At 54.5% G+C, this 7,500-nt stretch overlaps 2 non-coding genes and 1 pseudogene across 2 annotated transcripts; all 3 read left to right on the top strand.

Annotated features, from left to right (window-relative positions):
* The first annotated feature begins 3,463 nt into the window (after nt 1–3,463).
* On the top strand, nt 3,464–5,356 carry LOC126334124 (small subunit ribosomal RNA). The gene has a single exon (XR_007564561.1). It is a non-coding gene; the product is annotated as a small subunit ribosomal RNA (ribosomal RNA).
* A 362-nt stretch (nt 5,357–5,718) lies between these two features.
* Nucleotides 5,719–5,873, top strand: LOC126334120 (5.8S ribosomal RNA). The gene has a single exon (XR_007564559.1). It is a non-coding gene; the product is annotated as a 5.8S ribosomal RNA (ribosomal RNA).
* A 188-nt stretch (nt 5,874–6,061) lies between these two features.
* The window catches only part of LOC126334126 (large subunit ribosomal RNA), a 3,928-nt pseudogene continuing 2,489 nt past the window's right edge, over nt 6,062–7,500 (top strand).

Here is a 7,500-nt window from a genome sequence, read left to right as displayed (position 1 = left end):
TTGTCCCTTAACCTAACTCAAGTTGTCCCTTAACCTAACTCAAGTTGTCCCTTAACCTAACTCAATTTGTCCCTTAACCTAACCCACGTTGTCCCTTAACCTAACTCAAGTTGTCCCTTAACCTAACTCAAGTTGTCCCTTAACCTAACTCAAGTTGTCCCTTAACCTAACTCAAGTTGTCCCTTAACCTAACTCAAGTTGTCCCTTAACCTAACTCAAGTTGTCCCTTAACCTAACTCAAGTTGTCCCTTAACCTAACTCAAGTTGTCCCTTAACCTAACTCAAGTTGTCCCTTAACCTAACTCAAGTTGTCCCTTAACCTAACTCAAGTTGTCCCTTAACCTAACTCAAGTTGTCCCTTAACCTAACTCAAGTTGTCCCTTAACCTAACTCAAGTTGTCCCTTAACCTAACTCAAGTTGTCCCTTAACCTAACTCAAGTTGTCCCTTAACCTAACTCAAGTTGTCCCTTAACCTAACTCAAGTTGTCCCTTAACCTAACTCAAGTTGTCCCTTAACCTAACTCAAGTTGTCCCTTAACCTAACTCAAGTTGTCCCTTAACCTAACTCAAGTTGTCCCTTAACCTAACTCAAGTTGTCCCTTAACCTAACTCAAGTTGTCCCTTAACCTAACTCAAGTTGTCCCTTAACCTAACTCAAGTTGTCCCTTAACCTAACTCAATTTGTCCCTTAACCTAACTCAATTTGTCCCTTAACCTAACTCAATTTGTCCCTTAACCTAACTCAATTTGTCCCTTAACCTAACTCAATTTGTCCCTTAACCTAACTCAATTTGTCCCTTAACCTAACTCAATTTGTCCCTTAACCTAACTCAATTTGTCCCTTAACCTAACTCAATTTGTCCCTTAACCTAACTCAAGTTGTCCCTTAACCTAACTCAAGTTGTCCCTTAACCTAACTCAATTTGTCCCTTAACCTAACCCACGTTGTCCCTTAACCTAACTCAAGTTGTCCCTTAACCTAACTCAAGTTGTCCCTTAACCTAACTCAAGTTGTCCCTTAACCTAACTCAAGTTGTCCCTTAACCTAACCGACGTTGTCCCTTAACCTAACCGACGTTGTCCCTTAACCTAACCCACGTTGTCCCTTAACCTAACCCACGTTGTCCCTTAACCTAACCCACGTTGTCCCTTAACCTAACCCACGTTGTCCCTTAACCTAACCCACGTTGTCCCTTAACCTAACCCACGTTGTCCCTTAACCTAACCCACGTTGTCCCTTAACCTAACCCACGTTGTCCCTTAACCTAACCCACGTTGTCCCTTAACCTAACCCACGTTGTCCCTTAACCTAACCCACGTTGTCCCTTAACCTAACCCACGTTGTCCCTTAACCTAACCCACGTTGTCCCTTAACCTAACCCACGTTGTCCCTTAACCTAACCCACGTTGTCCCTTAACCTAACCCACGTTGTCCCTTAACCTAACCCACGTTGTCCCTTAACCTAACCCACGTTGTCCCTTAACCTAACCCACGTTGTCCCTTAACCTAACCCACGTTGTCCCTTAACCTAACCCACGTTGTCCCTTAACCTAACCCACGTTGTCCCTTAACCTAACCCACGTTGTCCCTTAACCTAACCCACGTTGTCCCTTAACCTAACCCACGTTGTCCCTTTGCCTAACATAGTTCACTGCTCGGAATCTCTGGTGTCGTTGTTATCCTCATGTAGATGTCTTGCGAGTGTTGCTTACTTTCCACATATTCCTGCTATCCACTGTCAATTGTACTGCAATAGGACTATATCGCCGACCCCCCCCCTCCCCCCCCTCTGTCCCCCTCTGTCCCCCTCTTTGTGTCTCTGTCCTCTCAAGCTGGTCGGTCTGGCGTTTGAGTGTTAAATGAGCCTCGCAGCTGTTCAGTTGCATTCAGATGTCGACGCCCTCAGTGTACGTCGTGGTATGGTCTGTGTCCATTGTCCGCTGATGTCGTACGCGTAACCCACACGCTGTACCGATCATCGGTCGTTACGTACAGAGTGAAGTAGTGTGATACGTGTGACCGTACGCTGGCTGTGCCCAACGGTGTCGAATCTCAATTTCCATATGTTGTGCTTGATGCTACTTGTCTCGTCTCCCAATAACAGCTAGGTTGCACTGTGGTACGCCGTAGAGGCGTGTGGGAGGAACGTACGAACGCATTGTATGTCACCCTGGGTCGCTGGGGGTGGTGGTGCGGTGAGTCAGGTCAGGTCAGGTCAGCGTGAGCCGTCTGATGTAGTGACGCGTGTATTCCGACTTTGTCGTATTGCCTCACACAAAGTGCTACCCTGGTGGACCGCGTTCCATATCTGGGACATGCCGCAGATGCCGGTTGACAGTGGATCGCGGAAGGTACATCGCATACGTGCGCGGGCCACCTTCCACGTGTTCTCTTCTGCACATGTCGCAGTGTGTATGTGGTCTGATGTAGCGTGTCGTGACACATGACATCCTGGCATGCAAGAATTGTTGAATTCGCAAATGTAGGTGGACATCTACGTTTACTGCCCAAGATACGCAAATGAACTGGAAATCCGTTGTTGAGCGGTTGTTCACGCTGGAGGTGAATCTGTGATGGCGACGATCGGTACAGCTATTAACCGGTTGTTTCAGCGGTACCCGCCACATCCACACGCGTGACTAGGCCCATGTGGGTATGAAGCGATACGCGGCGGTGGCTTGGTGGGACTGTTCCCGGCCGGTGAAGGGGGGCCGCCCGGCGTGTTGGCCGCGCGCTGCGTGGGCGCACGCGCAACAGGCGGCTGGTGGGGGGCGCCGAGTGGCAGGAGCGCCAGCCGACGGGCCCGGCAGGCGGCGCAGCTACGCTGCGGCGCACCCTGCACGCGGCGCCTGGCGGCCAAAGTTGGTTCAGCCGAGCCCGGTGCGAAGCGCGGTGGACATCTGCAGTGTGCTGGTCTGATTGAGGACTGTGTGCGTTGAGGATGCGCCGCCGCCTGGCACTCGGCGCCGCGACGCCGTCTGCTGCTCGGTCGCCCCAGCGGTTCTCGCAGGTGGTTTGTATCGCAGTTGTGCGGACGTGTTGGCGCGTGCGCTGTGCTGGGAGAGTTCGCTTCTGCACCCAAGTGGGGCTTTGCCCTTGTGTGGCGCTGGCGTTGGAGCTGCCGGTCACCATAGGTGGCGCGTGTTGTCTCCCGCCGGCAATGCCACGACAGCACGCTCCCGGGCCTCTGTCGGCAGCGGCAAGCTCAGTTGGGAGCAAGGGTGTTCGCACTAAAACCGTCTACTCGCCTAACTCCGGGCGATTGCGCCTCTCTCGAAACCGACCAAGTACCTAGGACGGCGCTGCGCGCCGCCGGGACCTGAGAGGGTTTCGAGGTGTATCGTGCAGGGGAGCTCGGCCTCCTCCTGTTTGCAGAATAATTGAGCGGACGCTTGCGTGTTCGCGCGGGCCCCCGGGACACACTCCCGGGCGGCCGGCTGCTCAGCTCTAGTTGACGCAGCTCCCTGGTTGATCCTGCCAGTAGTCATATGCTTGTCTCAAAGATTAAGCCATGCATGTCTCAGTACAAGCCGCATTAAGGTGAAACCGCGAATGGCTCATTAAATCAGTTATGGTTCCTTAGATCGTACCCACGTTACTTGGATAACTGTGGTAATTCTAGAGCTAATACATGCAAACAGAGTCCCGACCAGAGATGGAAGGGACGCTTTTATTAGATCAAAACCAATCGGATTGGCTTGTCTGGTCCGTTTGCCTTGGTGACTCTGAATAACTTTGGGCTGATCGCACGGTCCTCGTACCGGCGACGCATCTTTCAAATGTCTGCCTTATCAACTGTCGATGGTAGGTTCTGCGCCTACCATGGTTGTAACGGGTAACGGGGAATCAGGGTTCGATTCCGGAGAGGGAGCCTGAGAAACGGCTACCACATCCAAGGAAGGCAGCAGGCGCGCAAATTACCCACTCCCGGCACGGGGAGGTAGTGACGAAAAATAACGATACGGGACTCATCCGAGGCCCCGTAATCGGAATGAGTACACTTTAAATCCTTTAACGAGTATCTATTGGAGGGCAAGTCTGGTGCCAGCAGCCGCGGTAATTCCAGCTCCAATAGCGTATATTAAAGTTGTTGCGGTTAAAAAGCTCGTAGTTGGATTTGTGTCCCACGCTGTTGGTTCACCGCCCGTCGGTGTTTAACTGGCATGTATCGTGGGACGTCCTGCCGGTGGGGCGAGCCGAAGGGGTGCTTTCGCGTCCCGAGGCGGACCCCGTTTAAATCCTACCAGGGTGCTCTTTGTTGAGTGTCTCGGTGGGCCGGCACGTTTACTTTGAACAAATTAGAGTGCTTAAAGCAGGCAAGCCCGCCTGAATACTGTGTGCATGGAATAATGGAATAGGACCTCGGTTCTATTTTGTTGGTTTTCGGAACCCGAGGTAATGATTAATAGGGACAGGCGGGGGCATTCGTATTGCGACGTTAGAGGTGAAATTCTTGGATCGTCGCAAGACGAACAGAAGCGAAAGCATTTGCCAAGTATGTTTTCATTAATCAAGAACGAAAGTTAGAGGTTCGAAGGCGATCAGATACCGCCCTAGTTCTAACCATAAACGATGCCAGCCAGCGATCCGCCGCAGTTCCTCCGATGACTCGGCGGGCAGCCTCCGGGAAACCAAAGCTTTTGGGTTCCGGGGGAAGTATGGTTGCAAAGCTGAAACTTAAAGGAATTGACGGAAGGGCACCACCAGGAGTGGAGCCTGCGGCTTAATTTGACTCAACACGGGAAACCTCACCAGGCCCGGACACCGGAAGGATTGACAGATTGATAGCTCTTTCTTGATTCGGTGGGTGGTGGTGCATGGCCGTTCTTAGTTGGTGGAGCGATTTGTCTGGTTAATTCCGATAACGAACGAGACTCTAGCCTGCTAACTAGTCGCGTGACATCCTTCGTGCTGTCAGCGATTACTTTTCTTCTTAGAGGGACAGGCGGCTTCTAGCCGCACGAGATTGAGCAATAACAGGTCTGTGATGCCCTTAGATGTTCTGGGCCGCACGCGCGCTACACTGAAGGAATCAGCGTGTCTTCCTAGGCCGAAAGGTCGGGGTAACCCGCTGAACCTCCTTCGTGCTAGGGATTGGGGCTTGCAATTGTTCCCCATGAACGAGGAATTCCCAGTAAGCGCGAGTCATAAGCTCGCGTTGATTACGTCCCTGCCCTTTGTACACACCGCCCGTCGCTACTACCGATTGAATGATTTAGTGAGGTCTTCGGACTGGTACGCGGCATCGACTCTGTCGTTGCCGATGCTACCGGAAAGATGACCAAACTTGATCATTTAGAGGAAGTAAAAGTCGTAACAAGGTTTCCGTAGGTGAACCTGCGGAAGGATCATTACCGACTAGACTGCATGTCTTTCGATGTGCGTGTCGTGTCGCGCAACACGCTACCTGTACGGCAGTGGCCGTGCGCCGCGTGCGGAACCACGCGTGCCTCTCAAAACTAGCGGAAGTGTTGTTGTTGTGTGGTACGAGCGCTGAAGCTCTGGAGCGGCTGGCCTGCGGTACCTGGCGCCTGGCGCCGGTTTTGAATGACGTTCGCCCGAGTGCCTGTCCGCTCCGGTGTGGAGCCGTACGACGCCCATCGGCTGTGAGGCCGTTGGACACAAAAAAAATAGTGGAACAGGGGCCGTCAGACGCCTCAGTCCCGCAAATGCTACTGTCTTGAAAGAGACAGTGGGAGACTGAAAAGGAAAAGATCACCCAGGACGGTGGATCACTCGGCTCGTGGGTCGATGAAGAACGCAGCAAATTGCGCGTCGACATGTGAACTGCAGGACACATGAACATCGACGTTTCGAACGCACATTGCGGTCCATGGATTCCGTTCCCGGGCCACGTCTGGCTGAGGGTCGGCTACGTATACTGAAGCGCGCGGCGTTTGTCCCGCTTCGGAGACGTGGGAGTGTCGTGGTCGCCTGTGTGGCCGGCCGCGTCTCCTTAAACGTGCGATGCGCGCCCGTCGCCTGGCGGTTCGCATACCGGTACTTTCTCGGTAGCGTGCACAGCCGGCTGGCGGTGTGGCGTGCGACACCTCGTACAACGACCTCAGAGCAGGCGAGACTACCCGCTGAATTTAAGCATATTACTAAGCGGAGGAAAAGAAACTAACAAGGATTCCCCCAGTAGCGGCGAGCGAACAGGGAAGAGTCCAGCACCGAACCCCGCAGGCTGCCGCCTGTCGTGGCATGTGGTGTTTGGGAGGGTCCACTACCCCGACGCCTCGCGCCGAGCCCAAGTCCAACTTGAATGAGGCCACGGCCCGTAGAGGGTGCCAGGCCCGTAGCGGCCGGTGCGAGCGTCGGCGGGACCTCTCCTTCGAGTCGGGTTGCTTGAGAGTGCAGCTCCAAGTGGGTGGTAAACTCCATCTGAGACTAAATATGACCACGAGACCGATAGCGAACAAGTACCGTGAGGGAAAGTTGAAAAGAACTTTGAAGAGAGAGTTCAAAAGTACGTGAAACCGTTCTGGGGTAAACGTGAGAAGTCCGAAAGGTCGAACGGGTGAGATTCACGCCCATCCGGCCACTGGCCCCCGCCCTCGGCAGATGGGGCCGGCCGCCCGCGCGGAGCAATCCGCGGCGGGGTCGTGTCCGGTTGCCTTTCCACTCGCCGCGGGGTGGGGCCGTTCCGGTGTGCGGTGGGCCGCACTTCTCCCCTAGTAGGACGTCGCGACCCGCTGGGTGCCGGCCTACGGCCCGGGTGCGCAGCCTGTCCTTCCGCGGGCCTCGGTTCGCGTCTGTTGGGCAGAGCCCCGGTGTCCTGGCTGGCTGCTCGGCGGTATATCTGGAGGAGTCGATTCGCCCCTTTGGGCGCTCGGGCTCCCGGCAAGCGCGCGCGGTTCTTCCCGGATGACGGACCTACCTGGCCCGGCCCCGGACCCGCGCCGCTGTTGGCTCGGGATGCTCTCGGGCGGAATAATCGCTCCCGTCAGCGGCGCTTCAGCTTTGGACAATTTCACGACCCGTCTTGAAACACGGACCAAGGAGTCTAACATGTGCGCGAGTCATTGGGCTGTACGAAACCTAAAGGCGTAATGAAAGTGAAGGTCTCGCCTTGCGCGGGCCGAGGGAGGATGGGGCTTCCCCGCCCTTCACGGGGCGGCGGCCTCCGCACTCCCGGGGCGTCTCGTCCTCATTGCGAGGTGAGGCGCACCTAGAGCGTACACGTTGGGACCCGAAAGATGGTGAACTATGCCTGGCCAGGACGAAGTCAGGGGAAACCCTGATGGAGGTCCGTAGCGATTCTGACGTGCAAATCGATCGTCGGAGCTGGGTATAGGGGCGAAAGACTAATCGAACCATCTAGTAGCTGGTTCCCTCCGAAGTTTCCCTCAGGATAGCTGGTGCTCGTACGAGTCTCATCCGGTAAAGCGAATGATTAGAGGCCTTGGGGCCGAAACGACCTCAACCTATTCTCAAACTTTAAATGGGTGAGATCTCCGGCTTGCTTGATATGCTGAAGCCGCGAGCAAACGACTCG

The sequence above is a fragment of the Schistocerca gregaria genome, unplaced genomic scaffold, assembly GCF_023897955.1.
Source record: "Schistocerca gregaria isolate iqSchGreg1 unplaced genomic scaffold, iqSchGreg1.2 ptg001696l, whole genome shotgun sequence".
Lineage (NCBI taxonomy): Eukaryota > Metazoa > Arthropoda > Insecta > Orthoptera > Acrididae > Schistocerca > Schistocerca gregaria.
The sequence above is the reverse complement of the archived record's forward strand: the minus strand, read 5'-3'. Positions and strand labels throughout refer to the sequence as shown.